The sequence below is a fragment of the Artemia franciscana genome, chromosome 17, assembly GCF_032884065.1.
Source record: "Artemia franciscana chromosome 17, ASM3288406v1, whole genome shotgun sequence".
NCBI classification, from domain to species: Eukaryota; Metazoa; Arthropoda; class Branchiopoda; order Anostraca; family Artemiidae; genus Artemia; species Artemia franciscana.
This window is the reverse complement of record NC_088879.1, coordinates 39,736,273-39,762,866: the sequence shown is the minus strand read 5'-3', so window position 1 is coordinate 39,762,866 and position 26,594 is coordinate 39,736,273. Positions and strand designations below refer to the sequence as shown.

The 26,594-nt window shown below is 36.5% G+C and overlaps 1 protein-coding gene across 4 annotated transcripts in view; it reads left to right on the top strand.

Moving 5' to 3' along the window:
* The window catches only part of LOC136038230 (KICSTOR complex protein SZT2-like), a 330,409-nt gene that overhangs the window by 112,539 nt on the left and 191,276 nt on the right, over nt 1-26,594 (top strand). The window lies entirely within an intron of this gene.

The window sequence follows — 26,594 nt, the reverse complement described above, 5'->3', positions numbered from 1 at the left end:
GTCGGATTGAATTGAAGTTTATTTAAAATATAAAAAATTTTGAGCTTTATTTTGAATTGAACTTTATTAAAAAGAGGACGTACCTTTTAACATTTAACAAATAGTCATCTTAGGCAGCGCAAAACGCTGTCTAAGTAAAGAGCGCTGTGTGCGCAAGGTATTATTTATTTTTATGCATTTTTATGGCACTTGGTATTAACCAAGTGACATATAGCAATCGCAAATTCTGTCAGTCTGTCTGTCTGTCCTTCGGTCCCGGTTTTGCTACTTTAGGCACTTCCAGATAAGCTAGGACGATGAAATTTGGCAGGCGTATCAGGGACCGGACCAGATTAAATTAGAAATAGTATTTTTCCCGATTTGACTAGCTAGGGGGGGGGGAGTGGGGGCCGGTTAATTCGGAAAAAATAGAAAAAATGAAATATTTTTAACTTACGAACGGTTGATCAGGTCTTAATGAAATTTGATGTTTTGAAGGATATCCTATCTCAGAGCTCTTATTTTAAATCCCGACCGCATCTGGTGACACTGGGGGGGGGAGTCGGGAGGGGGAAACCTAAAATCTTGGAAAACTCTTAGACTGGATGGATCGGGATGAAACTTGGTGGTAAAAATAAGAACAAGTCCTAGATACATGATTGACATAACCGGCACAAATTTGCTCTCTTTGGAGTAGTTAGGGGGGGGGGGGGTTAATTCTGAAAAATTAGAAAAAATGAGGTATTTTTAACTTACGAACGGGTGATCGGATCTCAATGAAATTTGATTTTTAGAAGGATATTGTGTCTCAAAGCTCTTATTTTAAATCCCGACCGGATCTGGTGACATTGGGGGAGTTTGGGGGGGGAGCCTAAAATCATGGGGAACGCTTAGAGTGGAAGGATCGGGATGAAACTTGGCGGGAAAAATAAGCAGAAGCCTTAGATACGTGATAGATATAATTGGAACGGATCCGCTCTATTTGGGGGAATTTGGGGGGGGGGGGTTAATTCTGAAAAACTAGAAAAAATGACTTACTTATTAACTGTATTTTTAACTTACGAAAGAGTGATCGGATCTTCATGAAACTTCATATTTAGAGGGACCTCGTAACTCAGATTATCTTATTTTAAATCTCAACTGGATCCAGGCTCATTGGGGGGAGCAGTTGGGGGAGGGGACCGGAAATCTTAGAAAATACTTAATACTTAATACTAAATACTTAGAGATCAGGATGAAACTGGATGGGAAGAATAGAAACAAGTCTAAGATACGTGACTGACATAACTGGACCGGATCTGCTCTCTTTGGTGGAGTTGGGGGGGGTAATTCGGAAAAATGAGGTAATTGTAACTTGCGAACGGGTGATCAGATCTTAATGAAATTTAATGTTTAGAAGTATCTTGTGCTTCAAAGCTCTTATTTTACATTCCGACCAGATCCTGTGACTTTAGGGGGAGTTGGAAGGGGAAACCGGAATTCTTGGAAAACATGAAAATTGGGGTATTTTTATCTTACGAACAGGTGATCGGATCTTAATGAAACTTGATATATAGAAGGATCTTATGTCTCAGATACTCCATTTTCGACTCGACTAAGATCCGGGGACATAGGGGTTGGAAGAGGGAAATCGAAATCTTGGAAAACGCTTGGAAGAATAAGCACAAGTTTTAGATACGTGATTGACATAATTAGAACGGATCCGTTCTCTTTGGAGGAGCTAGGTGGGGGGTGTGTGTGTTAATTTGGAAAAATTAGAAAAAATTGAGGTATTTTTAACTTAAGAACAGGTGACCGGATCTTAATATAATTTGATATTTAGAAGGAATTCATGTCTCAGAGATCTTATTTCGAATCCCGACCAGATCTGTTGACATTGGGGGGAGTTGGAGGGGGAAATCGGAAATCTTGGAAAACGCTTAGAGTGGAGGAATTGGGATGAAGCTTGGTGGATAGAATAAGCAAAAGTCGTAGATACGTGATTGACGTAACCATATTGGATTCGCTCTCTTTGGGGGAGTTGGGGGGAGGGGTTCAGTGCTTTCGCGAGTTTGGTGCTTCTATACGTGCTTTAACGATGAAAATTGATAGGCGTGCCAGGGAGCTGCACAAATTGACTTGATAACGTCGTATTCCCAAATCCGACCACCTGGGGGACTAAAGGGAGAGGAAAAATTAGAAAAAATGAGGTATTTATAACTTACGAGTGGGTGATCAGATCTTAATGAATTTTAATATTTAGAAGGACATAATCAATCTATTGATTCTTAGAATTTTGTGAGAGCTCATACCATATGAGCTCTTGGCTCTTAGCTCTTCTGGCCTCGTCACAAGTGCCATATGAGCTCTTAGCTCTTGTTTTTTCAGACAAGGGCACTGCGTTTAAAAGAATTTGTCCTACTAAGTTCAAAAGGGGCTAATTCGATTGGAAATTGAAAGCTCTAGTGCCCTTTTTAAGAGTCGAAAGTGATTGGAGGGCAACCCCTTGGCCCATCATTTTTCAAAACACATCCAATCAAAACTTTGAGACGGCCATTTTGTTCAACCTAATTGAAAGATCTAAAAATTAATATCTTCGAGAATGAAAACCCTCCACAGCCTTCAGGGAAAGGGCTATAAGTTATAAAAATGGCATATATTAGCACATAAGGTTTTTATGGCAGGGGTGGTCATAACATTTTCGAAGGGGATCATAGGATTTGAAATCAGAAGTTCTAGTGGCTTTTTTAAGAGTCAATAGTGATGGAAGGGCAACTAGCCCCCCGTCATGCAATTCTCCCAAAATGCATCTGATAGGAATTTAGAGATAGCCATTTTATTCAAAATAGTCTAAAGATCATATAACAAGGGCTTTGGGGTTGGAACAACTCCTCAGAAACTGGGGGGAAGGATCGTAAGTTGTATTCCCGGGAGCATTTAAGGTTTTTATGTAAGAATTGGTTGTATAAGCTTTAAAGGAATTTCATTGAACTGGAAACGAATGAAACTGGAATCGAAATTTCGAGATAGCTTTTTTGAGATAGCTAAAGGATATATAACAATGCCTCCGGGGCTGACGGAACCCACCAGAATCGTGCCACAAGGGTTGCAAGTTATGCCCGGGGGCATATAGGTTTTTATGGAATGGGTGGTCATATAACCTTCGCTTAGGGCCCATCCGATTGGAAATTAGAAGTTTTAGTACCATTTTTGAGGGTCAAAAGTGATTTGAGGGACCCCCCCCCCCGCACCCATCATTTCCCAAAACAATCATCAAATAAAAATTTTGAAACATAAATTTTCTTCAGCAATGTTGAAAAATCTTGTAATTATGCCTTTGTGAATGTCAAACCCCCTCCTCTGACAACCCTCAGGGCAAGGATTGTAAGTTAGGCAATTTGGTCATTGCACACATATAGTATGTGTTACTGAGAAAGGTATGTATTTTTGACCTTTGTTCTCCAAAAAGACAAAGGACATTCAGATGAGCCTTTCAGAAAATGTTGAGGTGTGTGTTGAACTAAATCAAAACACCTTAAATGTATACGGGTTGTCAAAAGGGCGCAACTCAGGAATAACTGAGTATATTAATTCCGAACTTTCAGGAAATAATAAGGGAGATGATCCATTGACCAAAAAGGCAATATTTGCACGCTACTGCTACTGCTACACCTACCACCACTACAACTGCTACAACTACTACTGCTACCAATACTACTACTACTACAACACATTATGCGCATCCACAGTGTCAAAAGAGCGTATCTCAAGAACGGATTTGGTTATTAAGTTGGAACTTTCAGAGAATGCCTAAAAGGGGAGATCAAATAAAAAAAAGGTAATATTTGCAATCTGCCACTAACATCACTACCACTACCGCTGCCGCATTTACTAATACTACTACTACTTCTATAAAACTACTAGTAAGACTAAGAGCATTAAGATGAAAATTTCAAGAAGTCTTTGAGTATACAGGTTATCAAAAGGACATATCTGCAAAGTCATAGCAACAGCTAATTGTATTAAGTTCAAACTTCCGGGACTTGATGAGAGGAATGCTCAACTGACCAAAAGGCCATGCGTTAATACTACTGTTTCTTCTAGTATTAGTGCTATTACTATTAATAATACTACCATTAATACTAATACTATAACTCTGATTGCTATTACAACTATACCTAAGGGTGTGAAGGTGAATTTTTCAGTTTATTAAGAGGAGAAAGGTGAAATGAATCCCAACACGCCATCTGTATGCAGGTTGTCAAAAGGGCGTTTCAACAATATCTTTGGAACAGTTTGAGTTTTTGAAGTTGAAACTTGCAGGACTTGCTGTGGGGGATGTTGAACTAACCAAAAGACAATATTTGCAGTCTATTTCTACTGCTTCTACTCATGCTACTACTACTGCTACTATTATTACAACTTTTAATACTATTAATGGCGCTAAAGTTAAGGCTAATACTATTAGTTCTACTGTTACTACTATTACAACTGGTACTACTACTACTGCTACTAAAGCTACAGGTTTTAATACTAAAAATTTGGGGAATATTGAAACTGAATCGAACTGAATCGGAACACACTATGCTCAAACAGGTTGTCAAGAGGACGTATTAGTAATGCTCAGGAACGGTTGATGGTATTAAGTTGAAACTTTCATCTTGCGTTGAAGGAGCTGTTGAAGAAAACCAAAGGTGCTATGTGCAAACTGCTACTAATGCTACTACTGCTACTAAAACTGTTTCTACTTCGCAAGGTAAGGGTATTAAGGTGAAGCTGTCAAAGAATACTAAGGCGGATAACTAAATCAAAACGAACTATGTATCAGCAGATTTTCAAAAATATGTCAAACCATTATCTCAAGAACGGCTTACGTTGTTAATTTAGACTTTTAAGGGTAAGTTGTGGCAGATTTTGAACTAGTCACAAGGTACTTCGTGCATAATATTAATACCACTTCTAAAGTTACTTTAACTAATGATGCTAATGGTATTAAGATGAAACTTTTAGGGATTTAGGGAGAGTTTCAATTAAACGAAGAAACAAAATGTATGCTGGTTTTCAAAAGGGTATATAAGCAATATCATGGGCAGCGCCGCTCTATTGTGGCTAGCAATGTCGTTGCAACTTCTAGAAGAGCTAATCCGATTTTAAATTAAAAGTTCTATTGCTCTTTTTAAGAGTCAAAATGATTGGAGGCCATGTAGCCCTCGCCTAAGCTCATTCATCGTCTAAATACTTGCAATCAAAATTTGGAGACAGTCAAAATTTTGGTCAGCATAGTAGACCGGTTCAGGAATAATATTTTCAAGGTAAAAAAAAAGGTAAAGGATACGGCATTAGACTTTACAGTCCCTACCGGCGGTGCTGATCTCCGTTTCTTGGCCCTTCAGCCAGGAAGTGCAATGGGGGGTTGGGGGCCAACCATCCTGTGCTTTCGCACACCCTTCCTGTTTACCTTCCCCAGATTTCTCCAGGTACCCATTTAAAGCTGGGTCGACTCTGGCTAAGCTTACAGAGTCACGCCACTGACTCCCGTCCCAAACTGAACAATTGGGTACACTGGGATTTGAACCCGCGTCCTTTCAGACAAAGGATCCCAAATCTAGCGCACCAACCGACTCGGCTAGGACGGCTATTAGCTATTTTCAAGGATATTAGCTATAACCCCCCAAAGTTATTTAGGTAACCGCCCAAAGTTATGCCATTTGCCCATTATGCTTTAAGTCAAAATGTTGCTTTGAAACTAAATCAAAAGGCGCTGTGTTTATGGCTGCATGACTAGGGGTATTATGTTGAAACTTTCAGGGCTAATACTATTACTACTCTTGCTTTACAATTTAAATAAATCAAAAGAGTTTAAGTGTATCCAGGTTGTCGTGATATTAAGTTTCATTTTTCAGGTCAACTTTAGGAGGCATTAATTAAACAAAAAAATTGTTGAAACAGTTTCTCCAACATGCAAAAAGCAAGCCTCTCTATGGAGTCTTGTATTATAAAACCGAAAAGCTGTAATTTTTTTTAATGAGAAAGATTATGTCTGTAAAAAGCAAACAGAAATTAATTTAAAAACTTTTTACACAGAATAAGTTTTTCAAGAAAAAATAAAGAGCTCCATAAAACCAAAAATGAGTGGACTTAAAGTCAAATAATCTTCCCAGCGTAAAACTACCACGAATCAAACAGTTCGTAGTAACGAACTGTAGTAAGGAGCGACCCAGCTCAATAGTAAACGAAACTCTAAAAAACGGAATTTCGATGCTAAAAGATATATCAAAGGAATCGGATTTTTATTCTGATTTTAAATATATAAGTTTCATCAAATCTAGTCTTTGTCATCAAAAGTTACGAGCCTGAGAAAATATGTCTTATTTCGGAAAATAGGGGGAAACATCCCCTAAAAGTCATAGGATCTTAACGAAAATCACACCATCGTATTCAGCATATCAGAGAACCCCATAGAAAAATTTCAAGGTCCAATCTACAAAAATGTGGAATTTCGTATTTTTTGCCAGAAGACAAATCACGGGTGCGTGTTTATTTGTTTGTTTGTTGTTTTTTTTTTGTTTCTTTCCCCAGGGGTCATCGTATCGACCAAGTGGTCCTAGAGTTTTGCAAGAGGGCTCATTCTAACGGAAATGAAAAGTTCTAGTGCCCTTTTTAAGTAACCAAAAAAATTGAAGGGCACCTAGGCCCCCTCCCACGCTCATTTTTTTCCCAAAGTCAACGGATCAAAATTTTGAGATTGCCATTTTGTTCCGCATAGTTGAAAACCATAATAACTATGTCTTTGGGGATGACTTATCCCCCACAGTCCCTGGGGGAGGGGCTGCAAGTTACAAACTTTGACCATTGTTTACATACAGTAATGGTTACTGGGAAGAGTACCGACGTTTTCAGGGGGATTTTTTTGGTTTGGGTGTGGGGTTCAGGGGAGGGGGCTATATGAGAGGATCTTTCCTTGGAAGAATATTTCATGGGGGAAGAGAAATTCAATGAAAAGGGCGCACGATTTTCTAGCATTACTATTAAAAAAAAAAAAAAATGAAAATATAAACATGAAAAAGTTTTTCAATTGAAAGTAAGGAGAAGCATTAAAACTTAAAACGAACAGAGATTATTACGCATATGAGGGGTTCTAAAAATACTTCAGCATAAAGAGCGAAGTATTTAGGAGGAGATAAATACTTCGCTTTTTATGCTAAATTATTTCTAGTAATTTCAACTATTTATTCTACGGCCTTTCTGATTCAGGGGTCATTCTTAAAGAATTGGGACAAAACAAGATTTAGTGTGAAGAGCGAGGTATTAACGAGGGGACCCACCCCCTCATATATATAATCAAAAATATAAGAATATAAAAGTTTGTTACGTAAGTTAATTCTTAAGTTACGTATATTTTTTACTAATAAAAACGTTCGTTAAAATTTAAAAGTTCTAGTTGCCTTTTTAAGTAACCGAAAAATTGGAGGGCAACTAGGCCTCCTTCCCCACCCCTTATTTCTCAAAATCGTCTGATCAAAACTAAGAGAAAGCCATTTAGCCAAAAAAAGAATTAATATGCAAATTTCATTTTAATAATTTATGTACGGAGAGCCAAAATCAGACATGCATTAATTCAAAAACTTTCAGAAATTAAATAAAAAAAATAAGTTTTTTGAAATGAAAGTAAGGAGCGACATTAAAACTTAAAACGAACAGAAATTACTCCGTATATAAAAGGGGCTTTTCCTCCTCGATGCCCCGCTCTTTACGCTAAAGTTTTTTATTGTTTTAAAAAGTAGAGGTGCGAGAAAGAATCAAACGCAAGGAGCGGGGTGTCGAGGAGAAAAAGCCCCTTTCATATACGGAGTAATTTCTGTTCGTTTTAAGTTTTAATGTCGCTCCTTACTTTCATTTCAAAAAACTTGTTTTTTTTTATTTAATACCATCAAGGACAAAAACGTTATCAAACTTAACCATTTTTTTGCTTATTTATTCTCAAAATTCAACATGGTAACTATGATGACAATTTGAGACTGCCCTAAAACCTCATAATTTTGAAAAATATCGATTTTTTGATATGAATAGACCTAAGATAGGTTCAGAAGGAAAAAACAAATGTTTTGATGCCCTTGGTGCTGTAAATATCAAATTTGATGGACATCAAAGGTCATTGTTAATATTTACTTGCCTTGCTTTGATTTTGAACTTCTATGCTACAATATCAGCCTCAAATGTGTAATCTTCAAGCTTATAAATCTTCAATTGTTAAGATCTTAAGATCCAATTGTTGCTTCAAACGATAAATTTTCAGTTCATATTCTTTGAAATACAATCGCTAAATAATCACTTAATTACCAGTTGAAATACTCGCAATGCTTGCACAATTGCAATTTTTGTAACTTGTATTTGCTGCAGTCTAAAATGCTTTCTGGAATGAATTGGTTAAACTTAACGTGTGGGGTGGGGTTAGTTCCTCTTATGTAGGGATAGTTTTTGTCTGTTTTCTTCCTTTAATGACTTGAGTTGAACGGCAACCCCCTCAAAACGCATGTGCGCGTCATAGGGACTGTTTTCTAAGAGATGCGTTACGTAATAGGGAGGGTTTATTTTGTTACTTTTGTAATAGGGTTTGTTTACTTTTGGTTGTTAGATAATAGGGTTTGAGGTGTTACGCAATAGGGTTTGTTAGGGTCAACTAGTCAAGCAGGGAAGTTTTTTTTAAAGGCATTTTTCTTCAAGACGTTTTTTAAAGATGTTTCAAGATGTTTCTTAAGATATTTCTCTTCAAGAGGTTTCAAGACATCAGTAGACGCTTTCTAAGACATTTTTCTTCAAGACGTTTTTTTAAAACGTTTTAAGACATCCCAAAACGCTTTCTAAGACATTTTTCTTCAAGCCGCTTTTCTCAATGATTTTTTTCGTTCTTACATAATAAGGGAATTTTTACTTATGTTAAGAATGACGCATTTATACGTGACTTGTTTTTTCCAACCCCCGTGGGGGACCCCGCTTGTAACTGAGGTGGACACACACGTGGGTGTTACATAGTGACGATGTACACATAGGATTTTGCATAATACTTTAAGGGATTTCAATTTTTTTCAATGCGTTTTTCCCAGGGAAACCTTTATGTTCTAAAGATTTTTGTGTCCACATTGGGATTCGGAAGGGCTATTTCGATCCAATAGGGCTGCGCCCTAGACAGCTGGACTGTGAATACTTTTCTAATAATTTGATTTGGTAAATTTATTCTACGGAATAACCAATTCCACACCCAGAGAATTATTGCTGTGACATGGCCCGAATTTTGGCAGAGGCATTGATGGCTGCTGTCCTAGTAGATTTTAAAAAAGTTGGGCCTTTAGAAAAGGGTTGGAGTTTTTTCTGAGTTTTTAATTTATGGGTGATGGGTTCTCAAATTTCGCTAATGTGAAACCCACCTTTGTCTTTATTGATGGCTGGTTTGTTTTTAGCAATTTCCAAAGCTTCTCTGATTTTCTGCTTTGAGAGTTGTGGGACGATAGCAATAAGCTGGGCCTGGTCAAACTTAATGGATTGGGAAGGGTTTTCAAAGATATGATGGGCCAATGCAGAAAAATTATCTTCCTCCTTTAGCCTTGTCTTTTTAAGGCAGGCATCAATGGAATCAGCATGTTCTTTTAATCGGTGATGTAGAGGCCTAATGGTAGGACCTATATAGGTATCATCACAGCTGCAAGGAATCTCATATATCCCTGGTGGATCTGAAGTAATGTTATCCTTGCCTTTGTTCAAGAAGGAGGATATAGTCCTTCCAGAAGGAAAAAACACCATAAAGCCAAGCTTAGTGAGTTTGGAGCTTAAAATGTCAGTAATGCCCTTGATATAAGGTAATGACAAAAAGGGTTTATCATCTTCAATCTTAGGAGCAAAATTCTTGGTAATTTCTCCTGGAAATAACCTTGTCAATGACTTTTTGGGGGTATCTGTTACCTATCAGAACATCTCTTATATAATCAAGTTCAGCCTTCAGCTCAAAATCAGAGGAGCATACCAGAAATGCTCTATCAACCAATGAATAGACTACAGAATTTTTGACTATAGGGTGGTTATATGAGTCATATCTCAGATATATATCACTGTGAGTTGGCTTTCTATACATGCTGAAGTCTAACCTAGTTTCTCGTTTTGTAATGTGGACATCTAAGAAGGGTAAATTGTAGTTATTTTCAAGTTCAATGGTGAACTTAATATATGGGTCCTGCTGGTTAAAAATATTGAGAAAGGATCTTAGTTTGTCTTGTGCCCCATTCCAAATTATTAAGCAATCGTCTACATATCTCATGTAGAGTTGGAGATCCTTGAAGTCCTGCTTGAAGATATTAGTTTTCAATATGCCGTAGAAACACCTCGCTGAGAACTGGTGCCAAGGCTGATCCCATTGGTATGCCCCAAATCTGTTTATAAGTTTGATGCCTGAAAGTGAAGTAAGCATTGCTGAGACATAGACACGTGAGAATAATGATTTCTGTGGAGTCCAAGCAAGTCAGTTCTCTCCGGAAACCATCCTTTTCTAAAGCTAATTGTAAAGCTGGTATAAGACGGGGCTAGGGTATGCTGGTAAACAAAGATACAACATCAAAACTGCACATTGTGGTATTCTCCCCAATGTTGATGCTTGAACAAACCTTATTGCGTAACACCCCAAACCCTATTACGTAACAAACAAAAGTAAACAAACCCTATTACTTAACAACCAAAGTAAACCCTCCTTTTTACGTAGCAGACACCAGTATCTCTTACAAGACATGCCCTATGACACGCACCCGCGTCTTGAGGGGGCCGCCGTTCATTTTAAGTCATTAAAGGAAGAAAAGAGTAGTGGCTATGTGTCTGCTCAAAAGCAGAGAGGCATCATTACTTACGTTTAACATCTCTATTTATTTTTATATGATAAAGTTGTTGTCCCCCAGTTAAACCGCCGAACCCTGTTCGGAGGCTATAAGTCATGAACAACTACAGAGGAGAAGCGAAAGGTTTGGGGCCTCCAACCCTCTCGTCAACCATCCCTTTTTTCGTATATTTCGACTGTCTTTTTTGTGTTTCTGTATTTGCTCATCTCGCCTGGAATATTATATCCTACCTGCAAGTTTGGATTCACACCTGGTAAAAATGAGTAATTACAAAGTGCTTTGAAATTAAAACAAATGCAAGTTTATTGCTCTAGAAGTTGAGATCATTTGATACAAATAGGTTTTTCTTACATTAAAAAGTCTAGAATTTATCATTTGCAACTCAGAAATGTAAACATTTTTAAGCTGGACAAATTTCCGATAAAGATAAGTTAAATAGCGCAATGCTGATAACAAGTGAATAGCAAATAAGCCATCAATTAAGTACGAACAGGAATTTGTTAAGCAACTTGGGTCTTATCTATTGGTCTACATTGGAACAATATGTTGACCAAAAAAGAAATTTGCGTAGTCTTTTCATTATTTACTTAATTAGGTCACTTTATCTTTCCAGGCTTGACGTTTATCGTTACGGCTTTTTGAACGCAAAAGTTAATTTTCCAAAATCAAGGTTTGATAGTAGGATCGACCCTGAAGCAATAGTAGGTAGTATTATACAGTTAGTCAAAGGGGTCGCCGTATATTGGCTCGGTTTTATAAGGGATGAGTGGATATCGTGAAAAAATCGTATATTTCCTGTGCTGTCCTGACAATACTTCAGACGAATTTCTTAAATAATTTTATTAACCCCTCCCCCCCCCCAAAAAAAAGAAATATTGGACTCAGTTGCTGTTGGACTCTTTTTTACATTTGAGTCTGAATTTGGTGAAAATGTGGTTGCGAGTCCTCATTGTATTGGCAATAAATTGCTATGTTAAAATTTGAAACTTACGGCTTCGTTTTCAAATTTTTCAGAGTAGATTTTTGAGAGGATCCCGGTATAACTCAATGTATCTCAAGGAATAGTAAAATACTTGCTTATGAGTATCTTACGCGACAACGAAGCTTTTGCTCTGATATATCGTAGATGGCTTCGTTGTGTTTGGGAGCAAAACTTTGGTTATGTCTTTCTTGTTATGTCGCTGATTTCAATTTATTGCGAGAAAGTAGTAAAGATCTCACATGTGAGTTTACCGCGTATATTGTGAACTTTAGGCCAGATTGGCGAAAAATACTACTACTAGTACTAATAACTCAGTGCAGAACCAAGTCGCTTGAGGCCAACACAGCTGTGCGCGCTCCTCCTCAAACCTAATCTATTCAAGGCCTCCCACCTTACACCCTCCCAGGAAGTTCCCGTTTCCTTTAAATCTTTATTTATGACATCCTCCCAACTCAGACGAGGACGACCTGCTTTCTGTGTAGCTCCATACGGTTGGCCAAAAAGGACAATCCTTCGGCAGTCCGTCATCCTTCATCCGCAGAACCTGGCCTAGCCATCTCAACTTTTATTTCATTATAGCCCTAGAAAGCGGGATTGAACCACATTTTTCTTGCAACCTATTGTTTGAAATACGGTCAGTCAGTTGGGTCAGCCATTGGCGAAAATGACGTTAGATTTTGGACAGCTGCGTGGAGAAAAGGATTGTTTCTACTTTTACGTGAGCCAAAGCCTGGATTTTGCGAGCTGAAGCAAATTTTATAGTCTATGACAGAGAAACCAATCTGCAGTTGTTCTTCCTTTTTTTGCTTCTTCGAGCCATAATTCTGTTTTTGAGTGGAAAGCGGTCTAACAACGTTCATATGGTTCTGTGCAGACTCTCTGTCCTTGAGCTGTGTATCCTCTTCCAAAAGAAAATATTTCTGAATATAAGATCTTGGAAACTTGGATGTCCACTAAAGATAAGTCTTTAGAGACACCTCTCGAAATTGTTTTAAATAGAGCTTACCCCTATTTTGTAAAGGACATCCTAGATACTGCCAGATTTAATTTATAGTTCTCTCGACCAAATAAGCTGTACGCTTAATGGAGTAACTCTGATTAGTCCTTAAAGGCATCATTAATTCTACTAATATTTTAACGGCTCCAAATAGATATTCTATCCCTTAGATATCCCAAGAGGAAAATCTGTGTAGGTAAGCTCTGGGAATTTGTGTGTCCTCTAAAAATCGTTCTTGAGACGGATCAATAAGCACGTAAAAATCTGGCTTAATCCATCCTCTTGACAAACTAGGCTGTATACCTCCTGGGGTATCCTAAGCCGTTTGAACTGCTTTCGTTGGCTGCATCAAAGGTTTCCAGTGCACCATACCTCTCTTATTCGTCGATCTGCCTCTGAAGTTGGCTTATGGAGTGGGCCTCTCACATTGAAAAGTATATATAAAATCGTCCTTAATTTTCTTCGACGAGCTTGTCTTGTAGTTGTATTTTATTCTGGTCTAATTTGGCATAGTCGTAAATTATTAACTGCTAAGAAATTCAGACGAAGCAATCAGTCTGGACTTGTCCTAGTGAAAGTTAAGATCGTATTAACTTCACCCCGTATTTGGGTGATAGCGAAAGCATTTGAGTGATAGGTGACATGAGAATCAGAGTAAAGTCAGTAAAGTGGGCTATTTAGGTTGAGGGACCTTGGTCATACCATATTCTGTAAAATATGGGCGATAACTACATGAATGACTGGAGTGACTGAAAATTTCATAGCTAAGTATGGGACCATTATTGATTGTCGTCGTTATAATTCATCTCAAATTTTATTTGAACCATTGTTGCAACCACAAAAAAATTCTGCGTATGAAGTTGCAGACAAGGAAAATTGTCTTTCAAAGTAAAGAAAAAAACTGCAAAACGAAAGTAAATGATAAACGATTCAATATTTGTGTTTGTTGGCAAATCCAAACTGTTTTGCGTCGAAGCTGCTAATGAGAGTATTTTGGCCCCGAAACTTATTTGAAATTCAGCCTGAAAATAAAACAAACACATTCTAATGTAAACAAAATATATAAGTACTGAAAACAAAATACATTTTAAATGTTTTCCTTTCTTAACTTTAATAAATAAAAATTATTAGTACTTTAAGGAATAAATTTCAGTATATGTTTATTAAACTGCAAATCCACGCCCATGTGTTTTTTTTTCAGTAAACTGCTAATTATGTTCTGGTCTTGAGAAGGCATAGGGGTTGTCAGCCTTACTCATGCTAATTGCATCTCGTTATTTAGTTTGACTCGCCTATTTATTGTAGTTTCTGTTCGTTTTGGGTTTCATTTATTAATTGATGGTGATTTGTTGTAGCATTACTCTTAGAAGATGTATTCGACTTTATTTCTGCTTATATTTGGTTTAATGGAGCTCTTTACTTTTCTCTGAAAACTTACTTTGTGGAAAAAGTTCTTTAATTAATTTCTTCTCGTTTTTTATTGGCAGAGTCATTTTCATGGAAAAAGAAAATCACATTTTATATCTTTCGTTTTTTTTTTCTACAAGAGTCCATAATCTGGCTTGCTATTTGCATGTTGGAGTAGTAGCAGTTGTAGTGGTAGTAGTACCAGTGGTAGTATTGGCAGTTGTAGTAGTAGTGGTGGTGGTAGCTGTAATAATAGTAGTAGCGGCAAATATCTGAAAGTTCCAAATGAATATACTGTTATTCCTGAGTTACGCATTTTTGACAACCCGTATACACATAACGTATTTTCATTTAGTCCAACACTCCCCACAACAATCTCTGAAAGGCTCACCTGAATGCCCTTTGACTTTGTGCAAAGTGAAGGTCAAATATGCATAGCTTTCTCATTGACGTATGCTATATTTAAACAATAAACGAATTGCCTAAATTAGAGCCCTTTCACCAAGGTCTATGTGTAGGGGGGGGGGGTGACATCTCCAAAGACATAATTACTGGGCCTTTCAACAATGTGAAGACAATAGATGTCTCAAAATTTCCATTGGAGATTTGTTTTGGGAAAGGATTGGCTTGGTGGTGGAGGCTGGTTGCCCTCCAATCACTTTTGACTCTTAAAGTAGGCACTATAAATTCCAGTTTCTAATTAAATGGGCCCCATCCGAAGTCTGTTGGACCAGCCATTTCACAAAAACCTTATATGTCCCCAGGACATAATTTACAACCATTTACCCATTGCTCTGGGGGCATATGTCAACCCTGAAGGCATTGTTACATGTTCTTTGAACTATTTTAAACAAAATTGCTAGATCATAATTTTGATCGGACGCGTTTGGGTGAAAAAAGGGCGTTGTGTGGTGTAGTTGACCTCTATCACTTTTGACTTTTAAAAGGGAATTAGAACTTTCAAATTCCAATCAACAAAACCCCATCTGAAGCCTATATGACCCCCCATTCGATGAAAACCTCATATGCCCCGGGACATAACTTAAAACCCTTGCCCCCAGGCTCTGTGGGTTGTTTCAACTCCTAAGTTCTGGTTATATAATCTTTGGACTGTTTTGAAAGCAATACCTATTTCAAATTTTCTATCGGACGCATTTTGGGAAAAAAGGACGTGGGGGGGGGGCTTGTTGCCCTCTGATAACTATTTACTTCTTAAAAAGGGCTTCGAAGTTTGTAGGTCCAACCCTTCCATGAAAACCTTATATGTTAAAAATGGCAACTAGTATAGCTTATAGCCCTTGCACTGAAGGCTTCGGGGGTCATCCCCAAAGACATACTTACTGAATTTTTCAACTATGCTGAACAAAATAGCTATCTCAAAATTTTGATTGGATTTGTTTGGGGAAATGATTACACATTTAGCTAAAATATAAGAGCAGAAGTAGTAATAGTAGTAGTCCTGAAAACGTCAACTTAATACCCTCAGTCTTTCTTGGAAAATTGCTGACATGTCGTGTTGGCAACCAGCATAGACATAATGCCTTTTAATATAGTTTTAAAACAACAATTAGTTTTAAAGCATAATGATCAAAATGCTTAACTGCGGGGGGAGGGAATGACATACCTAATAATCATAGAGACATATTTTCGGGACCGCTCAGCCATGCTGAACAAAATGGCCCGTATCAGAATTCCGAATGGAAGTGTTTGAAAAATTATGGGCCAAGTTGGCTCGTAAAAAGGACATTAGAAATTTTAATATCCACATGAATTAGCTGCTTTAAAGTTTATATTGATATTACTAGCTATGATGTGGCAACGCTGCCTATGATATTGTTTATATGTCCTTTTGAAAACCTGCATGCATATAGTCTTTTTGTTTAATTGAAAATCTCCCTAAACGTTCCCTAGAATTTTCCTTAATGCCTTTAGTGTCATTAGTTACAGTAACCGTAGAAGCAGTATTAAAAGTATACACATAGTGTCTTCTGGCTAGTTCAAAATCCGCCATAACCTAACCTTATTATTTCCTTAAATTTCCAAATTAATATGCTTAGTCATTCGTGAGTTACGCCCATTTGACAACCCGTATGCAAATACCGTGTATTGGTTTAGTTCATCACTCCCCTCAACTTTCTCTGAAAGGCTCACCTGAATGCCTTAGTCTTTTTGGAAAGTGAAGATTTAACATGCCGACCTTTCTCAATAACATATACTATAAGTAAACAATGGACGGATTGCCTAACGTATAGTCCTTGCCTTGAGGACTACGGGGAGTTGACATCCTCAAAGACATGATTACGGACCTTTCAACAATACTGAACAAACTAGCTCTCTTAGAATTTTTATTAGATGTGTTTTGGAAAATGATGGACATGTGGGGAGGGGCGCTGGTTGCCCTCAAGTCCCTTTTGACTCTTAAAAGGGGCACCATAATTCCCAATTTCCAATCAAATGAGAACCATCCAAAGTTTATACGACTATTCGTTCCATAAAATCCTTATATGCCCCGGGGCATAACTTACAACCCTTGTTCCTGCACTCCGGGGAGTCGTGTCCACCCTGGAGGCATTTTTATATGTTCTTTGGTCTATGTTGAACAAAATGGTTGTCTCACAATTTCGCCCAGATGCGTTCGGGGAAAACAGGGCGTCGGAGGGAGGCTATTTGTCCTCCTATCACCTTGTGACTCTCAGGTTTTTATGAAAGGGAACAAGAACTTTCAGTATCAAATCAAATGAGCTTCCTCTAAAATTTATACGACCAACCCTTTCGTAAAAAGCTTATATGCCCCTGGGCATAACCTAAAACCCTTGCCTTCAGTCTCAGGGGGGCTGTGTCAACCCCGAAGGCCTTGTTATATGATATTTATACTTTTTAAAAAGTAAAATAGCTATCTCTAATTTTTACACGGATGTATTTGGAGAAAAGATGTTGTGGGGGATGGGGGCTAGTTGCTTTTCGATCACTTTTACTCTAAAAAAGACACTAAAACTTTTGATTTTTAATCAAATGAGCCCCCTCAGAAATTTATACGGCCACCTCTTTCATAAAAACCTTATTTGCCCTGAGGGCATAACTTAAGACCCTTGCCCTGAGGGCTCTGTGTGTGTGGGGGGGGGATGTTATCATTCCCAAAGAGGCAATTGCTGGACCTTTCAACTATCCTGAACAAAATGGCTATCCCAAAATTTGCTTCGGAAACTGACGGGGGTGCGTGGAGAGGTGCTGGCTGTCCTTCAAGCACTTTTGACTATCAAAAAGGGCACTAGAATTTCCGATTTCCAATCAAAATGCCCCTGCTCCGAAAAAAAACATTGTGCCCACATCGCCCTTTACTTAGACAACACTGCCTATGATTGTTTCTTTTTTATTGTGTATTCCTAGACGTGAAACTTCACCCTTTTAAAATTCTCTTAAAATTGAAGCCCGACCAGAGGAAAAGCAATTTCTAATTCTGGAGCTAAAGTCCAAGTTCAATGACCATTCTTCCTTTACATTTACTACTACTACTACTACTACTACTACTACTAATAACTCACTGCAGCACCAAGCCGCCTGAGGCCAACACAGCTACGCACGCTCCTCCTCCAACCTAATCTATTTAAAGCCTTCCTCTTTACACCCTCCCAGGAAGTTCCTATTTCCTTTAAATCTTTATTTATGACATCCTCCCAACCCAGACGAGGACGACCTATTTTCCGTGTAGCCCCAGACGGTTGGCCAAAAAGGACAATCTTCAACAATCTGTCATCCTTCATCCGCAGAACATGGCCTAGCCATAAAATTTGAGATGAATTATAACGACGACGATCAATCTTAATAAAATGTTAAAACAGTTGTTAATATTATTGATATTGATTATTTTCTAGGATAAACAGATAAGTGATTTTGATCAATTTCTAACAAATTCAAAAAGATGACCCTTGGAACTCTTTGTAACTGGACAGAATAGTGTATTGGTAAGAAATTACCAATAAAATACCAATATTATTTAAACTGTCTGGGGAAACAAAAAGCAGGTCGTCTCCGAATAGGGTTGGAAAAGGTAGTTTGGAAAAATTTAAAGATATTTCGGGACACCATGAGGCAAGTAGAGATTGAAGCCTTGAATAGACTGGGGCAGAGGAGGAGCACGTGCAGCTGTATTAGCCTTGGTTAATAGTATTTAGTCGAAACTTCAGGGAATGTTGGCGGGGGCAACGAACCAAACTAAATTAAAAAATACTATCAGCATCCAAGTTGTTAAAGTAGTGTTTCTTCTAGATCTCTAGGTACTAAGTCAAAACTTTCCGGATATTTTAAAGGAGCAGGACACTACTGCATTCAGATTGTCAAAAAGATCATAAAATGAACAGATAATTATAATGATAACCAGTAATAAAACTTTGGCAATAAAAAACGAACATAAATTAATCTTAAACAACTTTCTGAAAAAAAAATTCAAAGAAAAGTAAAGAGTTATATTAAAACTTTGAGTAAGCAGAAAAAAAGTCGTACAATGATTCAAAGTTAGGATGACTAAAAATTACTATAATTGAATAAATAGAACCAAAAACGAACCAAAATTTAAATAAATAATCACATCAACAATAAAGATAGTAGATACTGATATAGATAAATAGTCTTACGAGCAAGAATTAAAATAATCAAGAAAAAGCTTAAATCTACTGTCCCCATAAACTTTCTAAAAACTATTGTGTCATTTGATTTTTTTAAACTATATTTGTTTTGGACAGTGTGGTTTGACGTGTCGAAACACAGATGAAATATAAAACTAAACTAAGTAGTCTTTTAATTTAGTCCAACATTCCCTGAAAGTTCAGCTTAATATCGCTAGCTCTTCCTGAGGCTTTGCAGATATGCCCTTTCGGAAAACTGGGTACGCATAGTGTCTTATGATTTAGTTCGACATCTGCCTCAAAATTCCCTCTTAGCCGTTCTTGAAATATAGTGGATACAATTATTTTGACAGCACGGATAGACTTACTATATTTTAATTTAATTCAACATCCTCTCAAAATATCCTGAAAGTTTTATGTCAGTGCCCTTTTCTCTTTCTGATACATTGTAGATACGCCTTTTTGACAACCGGGATGCACATTACGAATTTTTGTTTAGTTCAAACTCTCAACATTCCCTGAAAATTTAAAGTTAATGCCTCTAACTTTTCTGAGATATTGCAGTTTCGCCCTTTCAACAACCTAGATGCATATTATATTTTTTGATCTAATTCAACACCTCCCTAAACATTCCCTGAAAGTTTTAACTTTATATATTTATCAATTCCTGAGATATTGCCGATACACTCATTTGACAGACTGGGTGCACATATTGTCTTTTGATTTTTGGTAAACTTTCCACTCCACATTCCCCGATAGTGTCCACTTATCCATTCCCGATATATTGAAAACACGTTATTTTAACAACCTAGCTAAATAAAGTGTGTTTTGACTTTTTCAACTCTTTTGATTCGTTCGACATCCCAGAAAATTTTAACTTTGAATTGTAACTCTTTTTAGCTTTTTAATTTTTACTCAGTCCAGCATTCTCAGCCAATTTCATTTTTCACTATTTTTTTTCTATAGTGAACCCCTCATATAAGGTCTGTGGATTATCGGCAGGGGTTCTGGTTGCAAATTTTTAATCAATTAATTAACCAAAAAAATGTTTTTTCTCAGCCGCCTAGTCTGGGGCTATACCATTTTACTGACTATCTGGGCATTTTTGTTGGTAAAACTACCTGAGCTTGTGACAAGCCTAAACAGTGAAACCCAAGACACAAACACAGACAGTCAACTAAATATTGGTCAACCAATATTTCATTCATTTTTTTGCTAGCCCAACTGTCATAGCTTATAATTGGTTCACTTACCTAACATTCTAGGCAGACAGAAGGTCCTTTTAGGCTTTGGATGCCTATTTCCGTTGCAATTCCAGTCAACTTGTTAGTCAACTAACATTAAATTAACGTTTATTTAGTGCAATTGACTAAGTTTATAGATTGAATCAATCGACTTGCCTGACGCTCATTACAGAATGGCCCAAATTTGACTTTAGACGCTTGTCTGCCTGTCATTCCACGCAAATTAACGGTCCTGTTTCAATTCTAAATTCTTCTAGGTCAACGTCTAAATAATCCCAGCCTATGATAGCTCAACTTGCGGAAACGCGAAAAAAAAATAAATAATTGAAATAATGTAAAATGTGAAAATAAATACCATAGAACATCAGGGGTCGGCAACCTTTTCGGTTCCGAGTCCTAATCACCCATAATGTAAATGTTAAAGATACATTTAGGTAAATAATGTTTGGGTACATTTGGGTCACCCTATTTGTGGCTAATGTTCAAAATTAAAAGTTTTTTATATTTTGGTATTTTATGGAGTCTAATGCCCCTTTACCGGTAAAATATTGAGCAGTTCGCATAAATGACCTACAAACAAAGTGAACATATTGCTCTATGCCTTTTTTACGGTCTTTCCAAATATAATAATCACTTTTCTGGCAAATCCGATTTTAACCTAACATAACCTTTCTAACCTTACCCGAATATTCAGCCCACATTATACGTATGCCATGCATTTATTGATTCTCGATTTTGTCACCGTCGATTCAATTTACGAATAAACCGGTTTTAACAAGATCGTTGGTAGCACAGCTACATAAGCCGTGCCTGAAATAAGAGAAAAAGGAATCATCTTAGGGGGTCGATGAAGGGCTTAAAATTGAATTTCCGACAAAAACGATTATTATATTCGGAAAGAGCGGGAAAAAAGGCGGTATATCCCCTTTGTTCGTAGGTCGTTTATGTGAACTGCTCAGTATTTACATCTTTGACCCCCCCTCTTAAGGGTGCCTCAGTATATCCCAACGATATTTTCTACTTTAAATAATTTTCCCCTAAAGCTTTGTGCATGCTGATAAATAGCTATTCTTTTATCTGTTTGATTGTTACCTTTGATTTTTGTCTGGTATTACCTAAAGTTTGCTTAGTCTTATCAGTGTGTATATAACACAACCGTTAAATATTGACGTTGAAACATTTGAGTCTCAGTCATTAGTTTGCTGTGGAGAATATCTTGCATGGATAGACTATATTATAACTCTTGACAATCTGTTACGACAACCAAGCGTAAGTGATTTATGACATTTCTAACAAATTCATGAAAGTATTATCGATGCTCTTTGTAACTGTGGAGGGGCCCCTGCAATAGAGTAAACTACTTCCCAAGACCAAAAAAAAAATGTGATTGTTTTAGCTCGTGGTGACCCTGTATCCAGTTTATGATCCATCTCTCAATGCTTGTTTCATTAACTTATAAAACAATTATTGAAATAATTGTTACCTTACCTGTTTCTGCTTTGGTATTTACTTCTGACAGTAATTGAACTCCTGAAATTGAAAATTTAAAGTTCTTACCAATACTCTATTCTGTCCAGTTACAAAGAGTTCCAAGGGTCATCTTTTTGAATTTGTTAGAAATCGATCAAAATCACTTATCTGTTTATCCTAGAAAATAATCAATGTCAATAATATTAACATCTGTTTTAACATTTTATTAAGAAATTAAATTATACTACTGCTGTTTAGTAGTTTGTGTGACAATCTTAATAAAGTATCTGCTTTTCAAAATGAATTCTAAGTTAAAAATAGTTTTCATCAGTAAAAATATATTTACGCAGAATTGACATTTTCTTAATTCAAATAACTAGCCAACCAATACTAATCAATTAAAAGGAATCTTACCATCTTTGATTATTATTTTGCATAATTAAACTAATTAAGCTAATCATAATTAAACTAATCATCATTTAATTTTACTCGCATGGTTGTCGTAACTCACTTTAGTGCCTTTTACGAGCTTGTTTGAACCAGACTGGTCTTACCATCCAAGATATGTTGTATTACACATTGATTGAGCTTGTCATCCTTTCGTTCTCCTTAAGTTGGAACTGTGGATCTTGAGCACCTTCATTTCCAGGGCTGCCAGATCTATCTCTTCCAGCTCAAGGCGGTCGTTGGGCTTCGCTTTTTGTAGTTCGACTCAATTGGAATTTGCTTCGACAGGATGCTAAAATTAAGTGGAGCAGTAGTCTCGTCACTTTGTAACTAAGTGAGATTCAACTCCTCCAACTTGCTTTTGGCTTTCATGTGACTTCGCATTTTGAACTGTGACAGTGCAATAAGTGACTTGCATCCGCAAAATTCTTTTGGTTGTGCTTTATCATGATGTTTCTCAATATAATCGTTTCTGTCAAAAATGTGTTGTTTCTTCGTGGCTCTAGGGGGATAGATCTTACATACTTTCTATTCTACGAAGGATAACTCGTGTCACCTTATCCCTCTTCCCGCAATCTTTATCCCTACTTTTTCCCTAAACTAGAGAACAACACTTTCTTAAAAGTATTGTATGAAGAATTGTTGAATGGGGAGATGGGGTCATTCCATTTAACAACTCGATGTAATAAAACATGGCTTTGTCGAACAATTTGAAAAATTCCTGAGCTTAAGCATGAAAAAAATAGAAAAAAAGGATAGGAACACACACTTTGGGTAGTAGAGGATCTTTTTGAATGTTGTCGGCTGCGAGAGTCGTTTAGGATTATTATTAGGAAAAGAGCGATTGAAGCATAAAAACCTGCATTCCTGGACCTCCCTAACTGAACTCTTTTACCCTTTATTTTCCGCTCTTTAACGTCTAAGTTCTTTGGTCATGAGGTCTCAATTACACACAAAAAAAAATAATAAGAAAACCTTTTCTTCCTCGAAATATGGCAAAAGAGCCAAAAGCCATATTCCAAACGGCTTAAAACTTTCACCCGAAAGTTTAAAAAAGGTTCATAAACTCTTTTGAACAGACTGAAATGTAGAACTATAAATCTTACGTTCAAGTGGACCCTAATATAGAAGAAAGATTTTGTTCTTTTTGTACCGACTACCCTCTGAAAATGGGCTAAAAAACGGTGAAATATTTGTCATCGTCAATTGGCTTGTACTTTCAGGGTCATTGCCTAGGCGAGAGGGCCACACATTTTTGGGGGGAATGAGAGAGAAAGAGGGCCCGAAAGCGAGCTGACAAGCTTTTTTTCCTTATTAGTTTGAAACCTGCAGCCTAAACTATACTGGTCTAGATGGATTCTATAAAAAAAATACTGTTGGGCCAAACAGAGCCGAAAAAAAACCAGCCAACAGATTTTATTTTCCAAATGTAGATCTGGAAAACTACAAATAATTATTCCTCGGATGGCATTAAGCTAAATATAGACAGGCTCAAGAGAACGTCAATGAAGACCTTAATGACCAGACATTTGGGAAAAAATACATTGCATCGAACCGCGACTCAGAGAGTGTGCACAATATTTTTTTTTTCTCCTTCATAGGTAGTAAGTAGTGAGTAAGTAAATAAGTAAGTTGAAAGGTCACTCGACATAGTATATTGCTTCTAATTCAAACGTGGACTTGATCTTGAAATATGCTTTAGATTAGCTTTGCTTTAATGAAAACTGGAAAATTCTCAATTGGCGCAAAAGTAACAAAAGTTGAAGTTGCGGCAATCTAAATTGGCTAATAATGCCACATGTGGCATATTCCTGACTCCCGGACGTAAGTCTTAACTGCGAAAAAGTAATGCTGTATGTATCTGAGACATTATTCTGTTTAAAGAAGGGAATAATAATTTATAACGACAAATTTGAAACTAATTTTGGCTCTATCGATTCGTGATGTTGTAAGATAGGCGTAGAAGTTGTTTATTTTCTGATTGGCTTGAAACTTACAGAACATGTAGGCACAGCCAGATATATCAAATTGAAGGCAAAGCATTTTAAAGTTTAGTTGTATTGATATTTAAGACCTTAAGATGGGTGTGATTCTTGCTTTCACCGAATGGCTTGAACTTACTAAACATTTAGAGAAGAACAGAGGTACCTAAATTAAGACAAAAACAATTGAAATGAACACGTTGTATAGATCGCTATGTAAATTTGTTTTGCCCCGGATCAGCTTGCAGCTTACTCGGGATGCATCTTAATCGCAGCTTAATCGGGCAAAACGAACCTACGAGGAGAAACTATTTCGTGAAAATTGGACTGAATCAATTTTCGCCATGACATGAAACGCTATTTTCTCCGGTCGGCATGGGACTTTCAGGGTAAGCAGACAGGACCAAGAGAACCTTGACGAGGACAACAGATTTAGGAAGAAGATTTTGTTATATCGATTTGTATTTCAAAAATTCGATTTCTTTTTTGCTGACTCACTTAAAAATTTCAGGGCATGTAGATAGACTCAAGAGAACTCCACAAAGTTAAAAAGTTAAGGAGTCAAATCTTGTTGTATAAATTCCTGCCGTCCTTTTTTAGATTAAATAAAAAAACTATGTTTTTAATAAATTACCTTGAGATGCATTTACTTAAAGAAATCGTTTGCAACAAAATAGAATATTTTTAAGTTCTTTTAATTTTCTGGTGAACTAAAACACGTGTATTTTGAAGGGTGTCGATAGGATTGGGGTCAGTGTGGCTTCAGCCCTATTGAAGAATTAAATCTATGATTGAGCGGACGTTTTGATTTTATGTTCAGTTGCCGAAAATTTTGATTGTAACTCAACATCCTCTTTTTTGAACAGAAAAACTGATATATATATATATATATATATATATATATATATATATATATATATATATATATATATATATATATATATATATATATATATATATATATATATATATATATATATATATATATATATAAATTAACATGAACAATTATGTCAAACTTAAAAGCAACAAAAATTATAGTAAATAAAAGCAGGCTACTGCCCTCCTAAACCCTTTAATGACCAGGGCGTCATTTGTGCTTTACTGAAAATTATTTAGATCTCAAGCAGAATTTTTTTTATTTGTCATGATAGCAACAACAACAAAATAATGCTGCACAGCCGTTCAAGGTTTGCAAATAACAGCTACCACTAATAAGGTAGAACTACCCCATCCCCCTCTTGAGCTTTCGAATGGCTGAAGTGCAATTTTGGCGTTATTGAACAAGATACTGATGTTTTCAGCAGCGCAGTTTTCATTCGTCAAAACATCAACAACAAACACAATAACTATCAACATTATAGGAAAGAAAAAATTAGAATTATTTCATTTGTCACTTTCAAAATATTTTTCTATTGTAAAATTATATTATTTTTTTCGGTCACAAAATTTTGCTTTGATTTTGTTTCATTAAAACATAAAGAAAATTAATGCGTTGATAAAATTTTAACGTGAATATTGGAAATTTGAAGCAATATGTTTAGTTTGTTGGTGAAAAATTTTTGGATTGGCGAGAAGATTTTAAAATTTATTTTCAAAAAATTTAAAAGTAATGCGTGTAAAAGGAAGAAAGGATGGATAAAACTATTGTGTATCTGTTTAATTAAGTCTCGGCAATTTTAGATTATCACGTGCCCACTTTCATAAATCACGTACAACAGGTAGTACGTGTAAAGCGTAGCGCTAGCGTGCCAAACGTTGCAGAACTTTGGGGCATACTTGGTGTTCTGAGACTTACAACAGCTGGTGGCAAGTGGGCACCCCCCTCGGACTATCCAACGTTATAATGACAAAAGAGAAACTGTGTTGTTATTTTTAGTAAAACTATATGTTGTTTTTTAGTAAAGCTCAAATGACTCTCAGCTCTTTAGAGTGTTAAAGGGGCTGAAGTCCTGTTCTTATTTGCAGTAACTTCTATTTATCTCAAGCTTAGAATGAGTACTTATTTTAATTTCAATTCTTTTCCGGTTTTGTTTATTCATTCTTAGTAATTTTTATTCATTTATAGCTTGAAATACAATATGTATTTATTTCTGCCGGGTTAGGTTTTAAAATGGCTCTTTGCTTGTCTATGAAATTATTCTTAGAATGTATTAAAAAAAAAAAAAAAAAAAAAAAAAAAAAAAAAAAAAAAAAACAAATGGGAGAAAATGTACTAAAACTAGTACAAATGAATTGCTCGTGGCAACCCTGCCAATACCATCGGGTTTACAAGCTTGGACAGAAAGGAAATAGGTATCATTTTCAAATTATGGGCCTTCTTATCCTGAGTAAACACAAAACCTTGGTTTTTAATTTATTTGCTTTCAGCTTCATAAAAAAAGAAATCGTGTAATAGTCTGATCTTTCACCTCAGCCGAGCACCTTTTGGGTAAACATTGATAAGGATAGACTTATGAAATGCCAACGAGCTTGTACACTTCTAATAATAAAAACAAAAATTAAGCTATTGGATTTTGTACTCATTTGGACTCATAATTAGGGATATGGTCTTGCGGTCAGGCTCTCCGAAATCCTACATATCTCCGAATGTATGGGTATTTCTTAT